This window comes from Salvelinus namaycush, chromosome 21 (genome assembly GCF_016432855.1).
Source record: "Salvelinus namaycush isolate Seneca chromosome 21, SaNama_1.0, whole genome shotgun sequence".
In the NCBI taxonomy this organism is placed as follows: domain Eukaryota; kingdom Metazoa; phylum Chordata; class Actinopteri; order Salmoniformes; family Salmonidae; genus Salvelinus; species Salvelinus namaycush.
This window is the reverse complement of record NC_052327.1, coordinates 32898514-32916196: the sequence shown is the minus strand read 5'-3', so window position 1 is coordinate 32916196 and position 17683 is coordinate 32898514. Positions and strand designations below refer to the sequence as shown.

Genomic DNA, 17683 nt, shown 5'->3' with positions numbered 1-17683 from the left:
TTCAACCTCCTGAGGTTGAAGAGGCGCTGTTGCGCCTTCTTCACCACACTGTCTGTATGGATGTACCATTTCAGATCGTCAGTGATGTGTATGCCGGGGAACTTGAAGCTTTCCACCTTCTCCACTGCGGTCCCGTCGATGTGGATAGGGGTGTGCTCCCTCTGCTGTTTCCTGAAGTCCACTTTGTTTTGTTGATGTTGAGTGAGAGGTTATTTTCCTGGCACCACTCTCCTAGAGCCCTCACTTCCTCTCTGTAGGCTGTCTCGTCATTGTAGATAATCAGGCCTACTAATGTTGTGTCGTCTGCAAACGTGATGATTGAGTTGGAGGCGTGCGTTGCCACGCAGTCATGGGTAAACAGGGACTACAGGTGGGGGCTGAGCATGCACCCTTGGGGGGACCCTGTGTTGAGGATCAGCGAAGTGGAAGTCTTGTTTCCTGCCTTCACCACCTAGGGGCAGCCGATCAGGAAGTCTAGGACCCAGTGGCACAGGGTGGGTTTCAGACCCAGGGCCCCTTTCTTAATGATGAGCTTGGAGGGTACTATGGTGTTGAATGCTAAGCTATAGCCAATGAAGAGCATTCTTACATAGTTATTCCTTTTGTCCAGAGGAGATAGGGATAGGGCAGTGTGCAGTGCGATTGCATCGTCTGTGGATCTATTTGGGCGGTAAGAAAATTGAAGTGGGTCGAGTGTGTCAGGTATGGTAGAGGTGATATGATCCTTAACTAGCCTCTCAAAGCACTTCATGATGACAAAAGTGAGTGCTACGGGCGATAGTCATTTAGTTCAGTTACCTTTGCTTTCTTGGGTCCAGGAACAATGGTGGACATCTTGAAGCAAGTGGGGACAGCAGACTTGGATAGGGAGGGATTGAACATGTTTGTAAACAGTCCAGCCAGCTGGTCTGCCCATGCTCTGAGGATGAGGCTAAGGATGCCGTCTGGGCCGGCAGCCTTGCGAGGGTTAACACGCTTAAATGTCTTACTCACGTCGGCCACGGGAAAGGAGAGGCCACAGTCCTTGGTAGCGGGCAGCGTCGGTGGCACTGTGTTATCCTCAAAGCGGGCAAACAAGTTGTTTAGCTTGTCCGGTGATTGCGACTTGGCTGGTTTTCCATTTGTAGTCCTTTCATTGTCTGTAGACCCTGCCACATACGTCTCGTGTCTGAGCCGTTGAATTGCGACTCCACTTTGAATCGGTACAGACTTCTTGCCTGTTTAATTGCCTTACGGAGGGAATAACTACACTGTTTGTATTCGTCCATATTCCCAGTCACCTTGCCATGGTTAAACACGGTGCTTTCAGTTTGCCACGAATGCTGCCATCTATCCACGGTTTCTGGTTTGGGTAGGTTTTAATAGTCACAGTAGGTACAACATCTCCTATACACTTCCTGATGAACTCAGTCACCGTATCCGTGTATTCGTCGATGTTATTCTCAGAGGCTACCCAGAACATATCCCAGTCCGCATGATCAAAACAATCTTGAAGCATGGATTCCGATTGGTCAGACCAGCGCTGAATAGACCTTAGCACAGGTACTTCCTGTTTGAGTTTCTGCCTATAGGAAGGGAGGAGCAAAATGGAGTCATGATCAGATTTGCCGAAGGGAGGACGGGGGAGGGCCTTGTAGGCATTTCGAAAAGTTGACTAGCAGTGGTCCAATGTTTTACCAGTGTGAGTACTACAGTCAATGTGTTGATAAAACTTCTGTCGCGTTTTCCTCAAATTTGCTTTGTTAAAATCCCCAGCTACAATAAATGCGGCTTCAGGATATGTGATTTCCAGTTTGCATAAAGTCCAGCGTAGTTCTTTGATGGCCGTCGTGGTATCGGCTTGAGGGGGAATATACACGGCTGTGACTATAACCAAAGAGAATTTTCTTAGGAGGTAATACGGTCAGCATTTGATTGTGAGGTATTCTAGGTCTAGTGAACAAAGGGACTTGAGTTTCTTTTTTTTTTAAGGGGTGGATCACCTTAAAACCTCTTGGCGCACGGATCCCTTTAACGGGATCATTTTCGTAAACAACCGCTGAATTGCAGAGCGCCAAATTCAAAAAAAAAAATACTAAAAATATTTATTTTCACAAGTGAAATATACCAATTTTGAAAATATGCTTTACAGCGAAAGAATTCCAAGCGTTTGTGAGTTTATCGATCACTAGACAAAACATTACGAACAGCTAGCAGCAATGTAGATTGGTCACGAAAGTCAGAAAAGCAATAAAATTCATCGCTTACCTTAGATGATCTTCGGATGTTTGCACTCACGAGACTCCCAGTTACACAATAAATGTTCCTTTTGTTCGATAAATATTATTTTTATATCCAAAAACCTCCATTTGGTTGGTGCGTTATGTTCAGAAATCAACAGGCTCGAGCGGTCATGAAGGGCAGACGAAAATTCCAAATAGTATCCGTAAAGTTCGTAGAAACATGTCAAACTTTTTTTATAATCAATCATCAGGTTGTTTTTAACATAAATAATCGATAATATTTCAACCGGACGGTAAACTTTTCAATAAAAGAGATAAAGAAAATGTCGAGCTACAACTTTCGCGCGCATGAACTAATTGAAGGACATTCAGCTATGCACTGACGCGGTTTGATAAATCTCGCTCATTTTTCAGAATAAAAGCTTGAAACTATGTCTAAAGACTGTTCACACCCTGAGGAAGCCATAGGAAAAGGAATCTGGTTGATATCCCTTTAAATGAAGGAAAGGCAGGCAATGGAACAGGGATTTTTCAAAATAAGAGGCACTTCCGGGTTGGATTTCCTCAGGTTTTCGCCTGCAAAATCAGTTCTGTTATGCTCACAGACAATATTTTGACCGTTTTGGAAACTTTAGAGTGTTTTCTATCCTAATCTGTCAATTATATGCATATTCTAGCATCTGGGCCTGAGAAATAGGCAGCTTACATTGGGAACGTAATTTTTTCCAAACATAAAAATTCTGCCCCCTAGCTTCAAGAGGTTTAATTAGGCTTCTACCTTCAGTTTATATATCTTATACACATTTTACAGACACAATCTATTTTACAATAGTTATATTTTGTTTGTTTTTAGTCTTTCCTCTATTTCTGATGTCCATCCAGTTTGATTTCTATTTGTAACTGTGCTACTTCACAAAAGTTCTGAACCTATATACATTTTACAGACCCTGTATGTTTTACATTAGTTATCTTGTTATTAGTCCCACCCTTCAGCTCCATTCAACCCCTTCCATCTATCTCTCAACATCATCCATTTTGGATTTCTATTTGCCATATATTTTTCAACTATGCAATGACGCTTCACAAAAGTATTGAACCTTTCTATTCTCATAGCTTCTACAGATTGTAAATTAAAAATATTTTTTTTTTGCTAAAATAATTATTATATTATTGATTGATTGACTATGGCTTTTCAAATCACCCAGTATTGCTATCTGCAGCGTTAGTTCTAGGCAAATGTTGCAATTCTTCAGCCATTCCTGGACCTGTGACCAAAATCGAACTACATATGGACAATACCAAAATAAATGATCTAATGACAGCAGAATCTGCAGAGCTGGGAAGATTGTATCCCCCATATATATAACATTGTATTGGTTGCAGGAATTTTGTATAGTAATTTAAATTGAAAAATTCAAAGTTTTGAATCTGACGTTGTTTTGCGTATCAATTCATAAACCATGTGCCATGGAATGGGTACATCAAAAATGTCTTCCCAACTATTTTGCAATTTATATGGCACAGCTGTCAGTTTTTTGATCCTTAAATGAAATTGGTATATGTTTTTATTTATCACACTTTTCTTTAACCATTTATGTTCTTTAATACAGGGCCGACATACAAGTTCCTTACTTTTTTCCCCTTCCACTTGCCTCTTCCATTTTTGTGGTAATACTGCAATCAATTGGTTGTACTTTTGGGTAGAGCAGACATTTCCATATGTCTGTGTTAGCTGTATGTGTGACATAACTCCCCCAGTCCTATTTATGATATCATTCACTAAAATTATTCATTTTTTAAACATTTCTTCGAAAAATACGTTTTTTTTATCAATTAGTATATTTGAGTTTAACCACAATATTTGTGATAGTATTTGTTCTGTCTTTTCAGGTGGATTAAACTGAAATTGCAACCAACTTTCTAAGGCTTGTTTAAAACAGAACGATATTTTGGATATTATTTCCTTTTCAAACAACTGAAAGTGAGTAGGTGTAATCTGAATAAAGGGAAAAAGGCCCTTCTTGAACATAGGATGAGACATTCTTACCAATTTACTAGAGAACCAGTTTGGATTTAAGTATAACTTTTGTATGACTGATGCCTTTAGTGAGAGGTCTAATGCTTTAATATTTAATAATTTCTGCCCTCCGAATTCTTATTCATTATATAAATAGGCCCTTTTAATTTTGTCTGGCTTGCCGTTCCAAATAAAATGGAATATTTTTTGTTCATATAATTTAAAAAAGCAGGTCACTAGGTGTAGGAAAAACCATAAGAAAATAGGTAAACTGTGATATGACTAAAGAGTTAATCAGGGTGATTTTTCCACAAATAGACAGGTATTTTCCTTTCTATGGTAGCAAGATCTTATCTATTTTTGCTAACTTTCTATAAAAATGTATTGGAGGCCTCCCGGGTGGCGCAGTGGTCTAGGGCACTGCATCGCAGCGCTAGCTGCGCCACCAGAGTCTCTGGGTTAGCGCCCAGGCTCTGTCGCAGCCGGCCGCGCCCGGGAGGTCCGTGGGGCGACGCACAATTGGCCTAGCGTCGTCCGGGTTAGGGAGGGTTTGGCCGGTAGGGATATCCTTGTCTCATCGCGCTCCAGCGACTCCTGTGGCGGACCGGGCGCAGTGCGCGCTAACCGAGGGGGCCAGGTGCACGGTGTTTCCTCCGACGCATTGGTGGGGCTGGCTTCCGGGTTGGAGGCGCGCTGTGTTAAGAAGCAGTGCGGCTTGGTTGGGTTGTGCTTCGGAGGACGCATGGCTTTCGACCTTCGTCTCTCCCGAGCCCGTACGGGAGTTGTAGCGATGAGACAAAATAGTAATTACTAGCGATTGGATACCACGAAAAGGGGGTAACATTAAAAAAAAAAAGAAAAAAAAAAAAAGAATGTATTGGAGTGAGTTAATTTCTTTCTTTTGGGATTTGTATACCGAGTATGTCCACATCTCCGTCAGACCATTTAATTTGTGATCCAATACATATATATATAGTACACTTATCATAATTTGGTTTTAATCCAGAGAGGATAGCAAAAGTATCTAGATCCTCTATGAGGCCGTGGAGAGATTCTAATTGTGGTTTTAAAAGAAAACATGAATCATCAGCGTACAATGACACCTTAGTTTTTAAGCCACAGATTTGTAATCCCTTAATTTGATCTAATTTTAACAGCTAACATTTCGATGGCAATAATAAATAGATATGCCGATAGTGGACAACCTTGTTTTACTCCTCTAAATAGTTTTAAACTTTCTGAGATGTAGCCATTATTTACTATTTTACACCTAGGGTTACTATACATAATTTTAACCCATTTTATAAGAGATTCCCCAAAATTTAAATATTCTAGCCATTTATATATAAACTCCAGTCGTATCAAATGCATTTTCAAAATCAGCTATGAAAACCAGGCCTGGTGTCCCCGATATTTTCTAGTATTCCATTGTTTCCAGTACTTGTCTTATATTATCTCCAATGTATCGTCCATGTAAAAAACCTGTCTGATTAGGATGAATAATATCTGACAATACTTTTTTAATTCTATGCGCCAAGCATTTTTCTAGGATTTTTGCATCACAACACTGAAGTGTAAGAGGTCTCCAATTTTTTTAATGGACTGGATCTTTATATATACCATTTGGGTTCTGTTTCTGTAATAATGATATCAGACCTTCTTGTTGCGTGTCTGATAATCTACCATTTATATAGAAGTGGTTAAAACATGCTAATAATGGTCCTCTGAGTATATCAAAAAAGGTTTTGTATACTTCCACTGGTATGCCATCCAGCCCTGGAGTTTTCCCATCCTTAAAGGCCCCAATTGCATCAAGAAGTTCCTCCTCTGTAATTTGGCCTTCACATGAGTCTTTCTGTACAGATGTTAATTTTACATTATTATTAGGAAATCCATACAATTAGACTGAAATGAAAACATGAAAATGAAAACATTCTTAAAGTACTTTACTTCCTCTTTCAAAATATAATTCGATGAATCATGCGTGACTCCATCAATGCATTGTTTTTGGTAGCAATTCTATATTGAAGATTGAAAAGGAATTTGATGCATTTTCCCCCCATATCCCATCCAGTTCGCTTTATTTTTATAATATATTACACTGGATCTTTCTTGAATAAGTTGAGTTTCTGTATGTTATCACAATCACACCATGAGTAGTTAATCATGAAACATACACCCCTGCCTTTCTTCTTCCTGGAGAGTTCTTTATTCCTGTCTGTGCGATGTACTGAGAACCCAGATGGCTGTATGGAGGACAAGTACATTAGTGTCTAGTTTGAGAAACAGACGCCTCATAAGTCCTCAACTGGCAGCTTCATTAAATAGTACCCGCAAAACACCAGTCTCAACATCAACAGCAAAGAGGCAACTCCGGGATGCTGGCCTTCTAGGCAGTGTCTGTGTTCTTTTGCCCATCTTAAAATGGCCAGAAACAAAGAACTTCCTTCTGAAACTCGTCAGTTTATTTTTGTTCTGAGAAATGAAGGCAATTGCCAAGAAACTGAAGATCTCGTACAACACGGTATACTACTCCCTTCACAGAACAGCGCAAACTGGCTCTAGCTAGAATAGAAAGAGGAGTGAACATCTTGACAATGTCTGTCTGTTTCTCAAACTACACACTCGAATGTACTTGTCCTCTTGCTCAGTTGTGCACCGGGGCCTCCCACTCCTCTTTCTATTCTAGTTAGAGCCAGTTTACACTGTTCTGTGAAGGGAGTAGTACAATTTTTTTGTTTCTTAATGAAACTGATCTAATGACTAGATGCACCATTCAATCACTTAGCACTTACCTTGTGGGAGTGAAGAAGCAGATGTTGCTGAAACCCACAGACTCCTGTGATGCAGAGCAAATCTGAAATCAAACAGAGGTTGTTTAAAATCAGAGCTATCAGAAAACCCTTTCAAGCAAAATAGTATCTAATGTTAGAGCTGGGTGCAACTCTAGGTGTAAATGATGAATTGATAGGTTGTAAATGATCTCATTGAATGAACCAGAGCAATGTGATTACTGTAAATATTGTGCCCTGGAAAACCATCAGAGGACAATAAATGTTGATAATGGGATATGGAGAAGGGTGAGCCGGTCAAGGATCGATTCAGACAAGGTGGTAAATTGTATGACAAGCGACAGTTTAATTTAAGAGTAAAGATATCTGGTACAAGCGTATACGGACTCGTTCATTTAGCTCATAAGGAACCTCCAGAAAAAGCCCAGATAACAGAGTGCATAGACATTTTATACAGCACAGAATGTAGGTTGAGTCTAGTAGGTCTGGTCTTCTGATTGGTCCTGTCGATCTGGGTGTCGTCCTTCAGGGCCTGGTAGGAGAGTTCTGTGTTTCCAAATGTTCAGCTAAAACAGGAGATTTTGTGTGTGCGTAGATGTTCCTATTTTGATCAGTGTTTATGAAAGGTTTACGTCAGCCCTCTGTCCTTGGGTGTGTGTGTGTCTCAGTATCTCGTGAAATGCAGACCCAGGCACCCCTTTGATCAAGGCCTTTCCGGCCTTATCAGTGTTTATGAAAGGTCTGTGCCAGCCCTCTGTCCTTGGGTGTGTGTGGGTCTCAGTATCTGCTTATGAGTTTGTGAGAAACCCTGTTTTGAAAGAAGTTAGTTATAACAACGTAATAGCAATATGCTTGTGTTATTTTAAATGGTATTTATTACATAAACTAAAATAGAACATTTTGGGGGGGGGGGGGGGGGGGGATACAGTAAAAACCTTTATTGAATATGTTCATGGTACAAGACACAGCAATGCCAAATGTGTAATCCATGTATACAAATCCAGTACCAGAGCAAAAGGTGTGCATGCATTTGCCGTGAATCAAACCCTAACCTCACGTGGCCACTACACTCTGTAAACAGGAATAGGTGATTCACTGGTCACTGAGCTGGCAAGCTAAAGTTAGCTAGTTAGTCACAGAAATGTACGTTCAGCCTGTTCATTATTTCAGTCCGATTAGATTTATTTTACGAAGTCAGCATGGCATAGTTTCTTTCGTTTTTGACCTTGACATAGTTGCTGGATAGATGCTTTCATTTCTGGCATACTGGCGCTGCTAGCTAGCTAATGCTAACGACGCCAGCTAACCTCATATCTGGATGCCTCACTCTAGTTCCCGAGAGAGCAGCATACTGGTAAGTCAACTTTGCTTTCAAACTTTGTAATCATCTGTAAAGTTGTTTTACATGCAATTATACAAGCTAGATATATATTTTGTTTAAAAGCCTGTTGTCATTCATTGGTTGTTTCTTTGGAGCTAGCTAAGCTATCACTAGCTAGCTAGCTAGGTGGGTAATAATGTGATGTACAGATAGAATTGTGTGATTTGTTGGCAGATTTTCAAAATAAAATAGACATGCAGTATATCAGCAATTCTCAATTAGATGAGATACACAGCTAACTCATATTGAATTTCATTCATTCATAAATGTGGACACTAATTATTGTTAATATTCCAATTCTCTAGGCCCTCCATTCCCAAACCCCTGTCCCCAGCAGGAAAGACCAGGAAAAAGTGTTGGCTTAAGGTACAACTTCCTATTGAGGAAATGTAAGACAGCTCACTGTCATATTTAGATATAGAGTTACTGACATGAATAGAAGCATATACAAGCAATCTATCAAATGTATTTTATAAAGCCCCTTTTACATCAGCAGCTGTCACAAAGTGCTTATACAGATACCCAGCTTAAAACCCCAAAGAGCAAGCAATGCAGACAAAGAAGCACAGTGGCTAGGAAAAACTCCCTAGGAAGAAACCTAGAGGAACCAGGCTCAGAGGGGTGGCCAGTCCTCTTCTGGCTGTGCTGGTGGAGATTATAAAAGAGTACAGCCATTTAGCCAGATTATTCTTCAAGACGTTTAAACGTTCATAGATGACCAGCAGTGTCAAATTATAGAGGGTGCAATAGTTCAGCACCTCAAGAGTAAATGCCAGTTGGCTCTTCATAGCTGAGCATTTAGAGGTTGAGACAGTAGGTCTGGTAGAGAGACAGGATCAAACAGCGGGTTTGGGACGAGTTAGTACCTCCGGTGAGCCTTGAGCAGGTCAGGGTTCCATAGCTGCAGACAGAAACAGCAGAGACTGGATAAGCAGCACAACTAGGTGGACTAGAGACAGGGACAGCCAGGAGTCGTCATGCCAGGTAGTCCTGAGGCATGGTCCTCGAGCTCATGTCTTGCATCCTTTATTTAACTTGAGTGTAGACTAATCCCTAGAGGTTTATAACTTCACATGCTTTAGCCTAGTTGTCAATCCAGATTTGAATATTTGATATCCTTTTTACTGAACACTGTTGATAGTAATTTTTCCCTAGCTAATTAATCACTGATTTCCTTCTACAAGGATGTGGTCAGGTTGACACTTCTAAGTCATAACACAACACACACATCAGATTGCAAGGGCAAGTACAATGAGCAGTTGGGAAAATGAAGTCTGCTACGTGGGTTGCCAGATACACACACACAAACTTAATTAATTTGTTGTATTTATTATGGATCCCCATTAGCTGCTGCCAAGACAGCAGTTACTCTTCTTCAGGTCCAGCAAAATTAAGGCAGTTATACAATTTTTAAAAACATTACAATACATTCACAACACGTTAAATGTGTGCCCTCAGGCCACTACTCTACTACCACATATCTACAACACAAAATCTGTGTGTACTCGTGTGTATGCATGTGTCTTCACAGTCCCTGCTGTTCCATAAGGTGTATTTTTATCTGTTTTTTAAATCTAATTTTACTGCTTGCATTTGTTACTTGATGTGGAATAGAGTTCCATCTAGTCATGGCTCTATGTACAACTGTGCACTTCCCATAGTTTGTTCTGTTTAGGTTAGTGTGTAGTCGAGGCTTTGTCATTAAAATGATATTGTGCCTATTTTTCGGATCTTCCAACCTGCTCGGTGGGTGACTGGTAACCGTCTTTCCACCAAGCTGTTCCAGGCATGGAGTGGCACGCTGGAACTTCCAGATGCTTGGAGGCTGAAGCAGTGTGATGTGGTCCAGGTATTTATCAAACACACATATACACACTCACTCAATCACTCACTCTGTTTTGTATAATTATTTTAATTTAAGAAAATTGTTCCTCTTTTAGATCTGACAACCCTATTAGCTCAACCACAGTCTTCACAGCTGCAGTCGTTTGCCCCTGCATCTGCTACACCGGCATGTATACACACATGCACACTCTCACTTACTTGGGGCTCTATTCAATCACGTCTGCTTTAGCCGACATCCACATAGAGGTCGTTTTGGCGGTGTCTGAGGTGGAATTGTGTTAGAGTTGTCAAAATCACAAGCGGCTCCTGGCATTATACCTAACAGAGTCGCATTAACAGAAATCTCATGCAGCCCTGTTTACAAGTTAGAACACTGGAATTTGAGATGTAATCTACACCTTGATTAGGCTGATTGAAATCCTCGTTATTTAGTTGAATGATTTTGAATTTGAGCATCATTGTTTCTATATAACCTATACTTTCTAGTTTTGAACTTAATGCGAGGAGGACTGGTGTAGTTTTGTGACAATGATCAAGAACTACAGATTTGACAGATCCAACGCAGTTACACCTCAGACACCGCCAAAACGTGTTGGTGTTGGTTATCGCCGGTTAACGCTTGATCTGATTGAATCTAGGCCTTACACTCATTCAGTCTATTTAGTTGTATGATTATTGTCAGTTAAGAAAATTGTTCCTTTCTCTTTTAGATCTGCCATGCCCAGCAGTTCAGCTGCAGTCACAGCAGTCCACTGCTGTGGTATTTAGTTTACCGGCTGCACCAGTTCCTACTACACTGGCCGTGAAGGGAGAAACTTTTAAGGATTTCCAGATGGATACAGGTAATTCAGAATTATATTGCATATGCTCACCCACACCAACAGATGTACACACAGACATGTTGTTGAGCTGTATACTTACTGTCACTTTGTGCATCTGTCTTTCAGATCTGCCATGCTCTCCACCACTGCCTGACAGCTTCACCCAGAAGAGCATACACTGGGCCTATCAAGACTGACAAAGCAGAGATGGGTGGCTGACAAGGGAAAAAAAAAAAAACATGCACACCCTCACACACATTATCCACAATGTAAATAATTTGTAATTACTTGTTTATTTAATATTAGCTTTATTTTAGCATTGGAGATATCTACTCCTATATATCCATTATCAATATCTGAATAATTGCTCTAAATATCTATCAAATCAACGTGTGATTGATAATATTGTAAAAGACTGTACAGTTTTAGGAAATTCTGTGTACTTTTTTCTGAGTTGAAAAACATGCCTCCCTCACACACACACTAGACCCAATGTAAATAAATTGTAATGTTTGTTTATCTTGTTTATTTTATGTATGCTTCATTTTATTTGAGGAAAATATCTTCAATAAAGTACATTTACAGTTAAAGCAATGTCTTTGGTTTATTGGATATTTCTCCTAATACAATGTGTGACCAGAAGGAAGTCGGCAGACCTGCAACCCTTGGACTGTGTCCAGATTTTGTCATCTGGAGCTTAAAAATAGAGAGATAGGGAAGAATGGGAGGAAGAGTGCAGTTTAAAGGTTTATCATTAAAAACTGACACAATTCTATAATGAATACATATTATAATTGACCAATAGTCACTATATTGTGATTGTTTAGTGTTTTATTTACTCAATCGAGTAGTGCCCCAAGGAGGGATCGACTCGTGTCTCAAAAGCAGCAGAAAAGCTCAAATATACATGACTGGCCCCGCGCTGGGAGGTGAAAATTTTACCACTGAACCACCAATGCTTAGACAGAGATTTAGAGGGGGTTCCCGGTCTCAAACAATACGAGTCGATGGAGTGACTAAACGAAAGAGAAGAATACCACTATCAGGGAACAAGGAATTTCTCAAACTCCGTTGGGCCGTTTTACCCTTCAAACTTCTTCCTCCTCATTCCAGCCTATGTTGCCAACTATGTTTCAGCGATCTGTCACTAAAGTTGCTAGATTCCATCTTACCCCCTCCCCTTGTGCTTCTCTGCCTCTGTGCGCCGTTACTGTAGCTTCTCCCACTCTCGTTTGCAGAATTTAGTGTGAAAAATGTTGCTAGATTCCATCTTACCCCCTCCCCTTGTGCTTCTCTGCCTGTGTGCGCAGTTGCTGTGACTGTTGCAGGGACTGTGAAGAGACCTCTTGTGGCTTGTCTTGTGGGGTATGTATGCGTGTCCGAGCTGTGTGCTAGTAGTTTAGACAGACAGCTCGGTGCGTTCGACATGTCAATACCTCTCATAAATAAAACTAGTGACGAAGTCAATCTCTCCTCCACTTTCAGCCAGGAGAGATTGACATGCATATTATTAATATTAGCTCTCTGTGTACATCCAAGGGCCAGCCGTGCTGCCCTGTTCTGAGCCAATTGCAATTTTCCTAAGTCATTTTTGTGGCACCTGACCACACGACTGAACAGTAGTCAAGGTGCGACAAAAATAGGACCTGTAGGACCTGCCTTGTTGATAGTGTTGTTAAGAAGGCAGAGCATCGCTTTATTATAGACAGACTTCTCCCCATCTTAGCTACTACTGAGTCAATATGTTTAGAGAGTTTACAATCTAGGGTTACTCCAAGCAGTTTAGTCATCTCAACTTGCTCAATTTCCACATGACTTATTACAAGATTTAGTTGAGGTTTAGGGTTTAGTGAGTGTTTTGCTCCAAATACAATGCTTTTAGTTTTATAAATATTTAGGGCTAACTTACTCCTTGCCACCCACTCTGAAACGAACTGCAGCTCTTTGTTGAGTGTTGCAGTCATTTCAGTCGCTGCAGTAGCTGACGTGTATAGTGTAGAGTCATCCGCATACACATGGCTTTACTCAAAGTCAGTGGCATGTCGTGAGTAAAAATGTACACAAGGTCCAAAAGGAATTTGGCTTCCGCTCTAGCCCGAAGACTCTTTTACAAGTAACAGTCACTGGCGAGGTCTGAAAACACTACCTGCCGCCCTAAAATGGAACATGCATTGGCCGGGAATCGAACCCGGGCCTCCCGCGTGGCAGGCGAGAATTCTACCACTGAACCACCAATGCTTAGACAGAGATTTAGAGGGGGTTCCCGGTCTCAAACAATACGAGTCGATGGAGTGACTAAACGAAAGAGAAGAATACCACTATCAGGGAACAAGGAATTTCTCAAACTCCGTTGGGCCGTTTTACCCTTCAAACTTCTTCCTCCTCATTCCAGCCTATGTTGCCAACTATGTTTCAGCGATCTGTCACTAAAGTTGCTAGATTCCATCTTACCCCCTCCCCTTGTGCTTCTCTGCCTCTGTGCGCCGTTACTGTAGCTTCTCCCACTCTCGTTTGCAGAATTTAGTGTGAAAAATGTTGCTAGATTCCATCTTACCCCCTCCCCTTGTGCTTCTCTGCCTGTGTGCGCAGTTGCTGTGACTGTTGCAGGGACTGTGAAGAGACCTCTTGTGGCTTGTCTTGTGGGGTATGTATGCGTGTCCGAGCTGTGTGCTAGTAGTTTAGACAGACAGCTCGGTGCGTTCGACATGTCAATACCTCTCATAAATAAAACTAGTGACGAAGTCAATCTCTCCTCCACTTTCAGCCAGGAGAGATTGACATGCATATTATTAATATTAGCTCTCTGTGTACATCCAAGGGCCAGCCGTGCTGCCCTGTTCTGAGCCAATTGCAATTTTCCTAAGTCATTTTTGTGGCACCTGACCACACGACTGAACAGTAGTCAAGGTGCGACAAAAATAGGACCTGTAGGACCTGCCTTGTTGATAGTGTTGTTAAGAAGGCAGAGCATCGCTTTATTATAGACAGACTTCTCCCCATCTTAGCTACTACTGAGTCAATATGTTTAGAGAGTTTACAATCTAGGGTTACTCCAAGCAGTTTAGTCATCTCAACTTGCTCAATTTCCACATGACTTATTACAAGATTTAGTTGAGGTTTAGGGTTTAGTGAGTGTTTTGCTCCAAATACAATGCTTTTAGTTTTATAAATATTTAGGGCTAACTTACTCCTTGCCACCCACTCTGAAACGAACTGCAGCTCTTTGTTGAGTGTTGCAGTCATTTCAGTCGCTGCAGTAGCTGACGTGTATAGTGTAGAGTCATCCGCATACACATGGCTTTACTCAAAGTCAGTGGCATGTCGTGAGTAAAAATGTACACAAGGTCCAAAAGGAATTTGGCTTCCGCTCTAGCCCGAAGACTCTTTTACAAGTAACAGTCACTGGCGAGGTCTGAAAACACTACCTGCCGCCCTAAAATGGAACATGCATTGGCCGGGAATCGAACCCGGGCCTCCCGCGTGGCAGGCGAGAATTCTACCACTGAACCACCAATGCTTAGACAGAGATTTAGAGGGGGTTCCCGGTCTCAAACAATACGAGTCGATGGAGTGACTAAACGAAAGAGAAGAATACCACTATCAGGGAACAAGGAATTTCTCAAACTCCGTTGGGCCGTTTTACCCTTCAAACTTCTTCCTCCTCATTCCAGCCTATGTTGCCAACTATGTTTCAGCGATCTGTCACTAAAGTTGCTAGATTCCATCTTACCCCCTCCCCTTGTGCTTCTCTGCCTCTGTGCGCCGTTACTGTAGCTTCTCCCACTCTCGTTTGCAGAATTTAGTGTGAAAAATGTTGCTAGATTCCATCTTACCCCCTCCCCTTGTGCTTCTCTGCCTGTGTGCGCAGTTGCTGTGACTGTTGCAGGGACTGTGAAGAGACCTCTTGTGGCTTGTCTTGTGGGGTATGTATGCGTGTCCGAGCTGTGTGCTAGTAGTTTAGACAGACAGCTCGGTGCGTTCGACATGTCAATACCTCTCATAAATAAAACTAGTGACGAAGTCAATCTCTCCTCCACTTTCAGTCAGGAGAGATTGACATGCATATTATTAATATTAGCTCTCTGTGTACATCCAAGGGCCAGCCGTGCTGCCCTGTTCTGAGCCAATTGCAATTTTCCTAAGTCATTTTTGTGGCACCTGACCACACGACTGAACAGTAGTCAAGGTGCGACAAAAATAGGACCTGTAGGACCTGCCTTGTTGATAGTGTTGTTAAGAAGGCAGAGCATCGCTTTATTATAGACAGACTTCTCCCCATCTTAGCTACTACTGAGTCAATATGTTTAGAGAGTTTACAATCTAGGGTTACTCCAAGCAGTTTAGTCATCTCAACTTGCTCAATTTCCACATGACTTATTACAAGATTTAGTTGAGGTTTAGGGTTTAGTGAGTGTTTTGCTCCAAATACAATGCTTTTAGTTTTATAAATATTTAGGGCTAACTTACTCCTTGCCACCCACTCTGAAACGAACTGCAGCTCTTTGTTGAGTGTTGCAGTCATTTCAGTCGCTGCAGTAGCTGACGTGTATAGTGTAGAGTCATCCGCATACACATGGCTTTACTCAAAGTCAGTGGCATGTCGTGAGTAAAAATGTACACAAGGTCCAAAAGGAATTTGGCTTCCGCTCTAGCCCGAAGACTCTTTTACAAGTAACAGTCACTGGCGAGGTCTGAAAACACTACCTGCCGCCCTAAAATGGAACATGCATTGGCCGGGAATCGAACCCGGGCCTCCCGCGTGGCAGGCGAGAATTCTACCACTGAACCACCAATGCTTAGACAGAGATTTAGAGGGGGTTCCCGGTCTCAAACAATACGAGTCGATGGAGTGACTAAACGAAAGAGAAGAATACCACTATCAGGGAACAAGGAATTTCTCAAACTCCGTTGGGCCGTTTTACCCTTCAAACTTCTTCCTCCTCATTCCAGCCTATGTTGCCAACTATGTTTCAGCGATCTGTCACTAAAGTTGCTAGATTCCATCTTACCCCCTCCCCTTGTGCTTCTCTGCCTCTGTGCGCCGTTACTGTAGCTTCTCCCACTCTCGTTTGCAGAATTTAGTGTGAAAAATGTTGCTAGATTCCATCTTACCCCCTCCCCTTGTGCTTCTCTGCCTGTGTGCGCAGTTGCTGTGACTGTTGCAGGGACTGTGAAGAGACCTCTTGTGGCTTGTCTTGTGGGGTATGTATGCGTGTCCGAGCTGTGTGCTAGTAGTTTAGACAGACAGCTCGGTGCGTTCGACATGTCAATACCTCTCATAAATAAAACTAGTGACGAAGTCAATCTCTCCTCCACTTTCAGCCAGGAGAGATTGACATGCATATTATTAATATTAGCTCTCTGTGTACATCCAAGGGCCAGCCGTGCTGCCCTGTTCTGAGCCAATTGCAATTTTCCTAAGTCATTTTTGTGGCACCTGACCACACGACTGAACAGTAGTCAAGGTGCGACAAAAATAGGACCTGTAGGACCTGCCTTGTTGATAGTGTTGTTAAGAAGGCAGAGCATCGCTTTATTATAGACAGACTTCTCCCCATCTTAGCTACTACTGAGTCAATATGTTTAGAGAGTTTACAATCTAGGGTTACTCCAAGCAGTTTAGTCATCTCAACTTGCTCAATTTCCACATGACTTATTACAAGATTTAGTTGAGGTTTAGGGTTTAGTGAGTGTTTTGCTCCAAATACAATGCTTTTAGTTTTATAAATATTTAGGGCTAACTTACTCCTTGCCACCCACTCTGAAACGAACTGCAGCTCTTTGTTGAGTGTTGCAGTCATTTCAGTCGCTGCAGTAGCTGACGTGTATAGTGTAGAGTCATCCGCATACACATGGCTTTACTCAAAGTCAGTGGCATGTCGTGAGTAAAAATGTACACAAGGTCCAAAAGGAATTTGGCTTCCGCTCTAGCCCGAAGACTCTTTTACAAGTAACAGTCACTGGCGAGGTCTGAAAACACTACCTGCCGCCCTAAAATGGAACATGCATTGGCCGGGAATCGAACCCGGGCCTCCCGCGTGGCAGGCGAGAATTCTACCACTGAACCACCAATGCTTAGACAGAGATTTAGAGGGGGTTCCCGGTCTCAAACAATACGAGTCGATGGAGTGACTAAACGAAAGAGAAGAATACCACTATCAGGGAACAAGGAATTTCTCAAACTCCGTTGGGCCGTTTTACCCTTCAAACTTCTTCCTCCTCATTCCAGCCTATGTTGCCAACTATGTTTCAGCAATCTGTCACTAAAGTTGCTAGATTCCATCTTACCCCCTCCCCTTGTGCTTCTCTGCCTCTGTGCGCCGTTACTGTAGCTTCTCCCACTCTCGTTTGCAGAATTTAGTGTGAAAAATGTTGCTAGATTCCATCTTACCCCCTCCCCTTGTGCTTCTCTGCCTGTGTGCGCAGTTGCTGTGACTGTTGCAGGGACTGTGAAGAGACCTCTTGTGGCTTGTCTTGTGGGGTATGTATGCGTGTCCGAGCTGTGTGCTAGTAGTTTAGACAGACAGCTCGGTGCGTTCGACATGTCAATACCTCTCATAAATAAAACTAGTGACGAAGTCAATCTCTCCTCCACTTTCAGTCAG

The 17683-nt window shown here is 42.0% G+C and overlaps 4 non-coding genes across 4 annotated transcripts; all 4 read right to left on the bottom strand.

The window, feature by feature from the left end:
• Positions 1–13245: 13245 nt before the first annotated feature.
• Positions 13246–13316, bottom strand: trnag-gcc. The gene has a single exon. It is a non-coding gene; the product is annotated as a tRNA-Gly (tRNA).
• Positions 13317–14524: 1208 nt separating this feature from the next.
• trnag-gcc lies at positions 14525–14595 on the bottom strand. The gene has a single exon. It is a non-coding gene; the product is annotated as a tRNA-Gly (tRNA).
• Positions 14596–15803: 1208 nt separating this feature from the next.
• On the bottom strand, positions 15804–15874 carry trnag-gcc. Its single transcript has one exon. It is a non-coding gene; the product is annotated as a tRNA-Gly (tRNA).
• A 1208-nt stretch (positions 15875–17082) lies between these two features.
• On the bottom strand, positions 17083–17153 carry trnag-gcc. Its single transcript has one exon. It is a non-coding gene; the product is annotated as a tRNA-Gly (tRNA).
• Between the last annotated feature and the right edge of the window lie 530 nt (positions 17154–17683).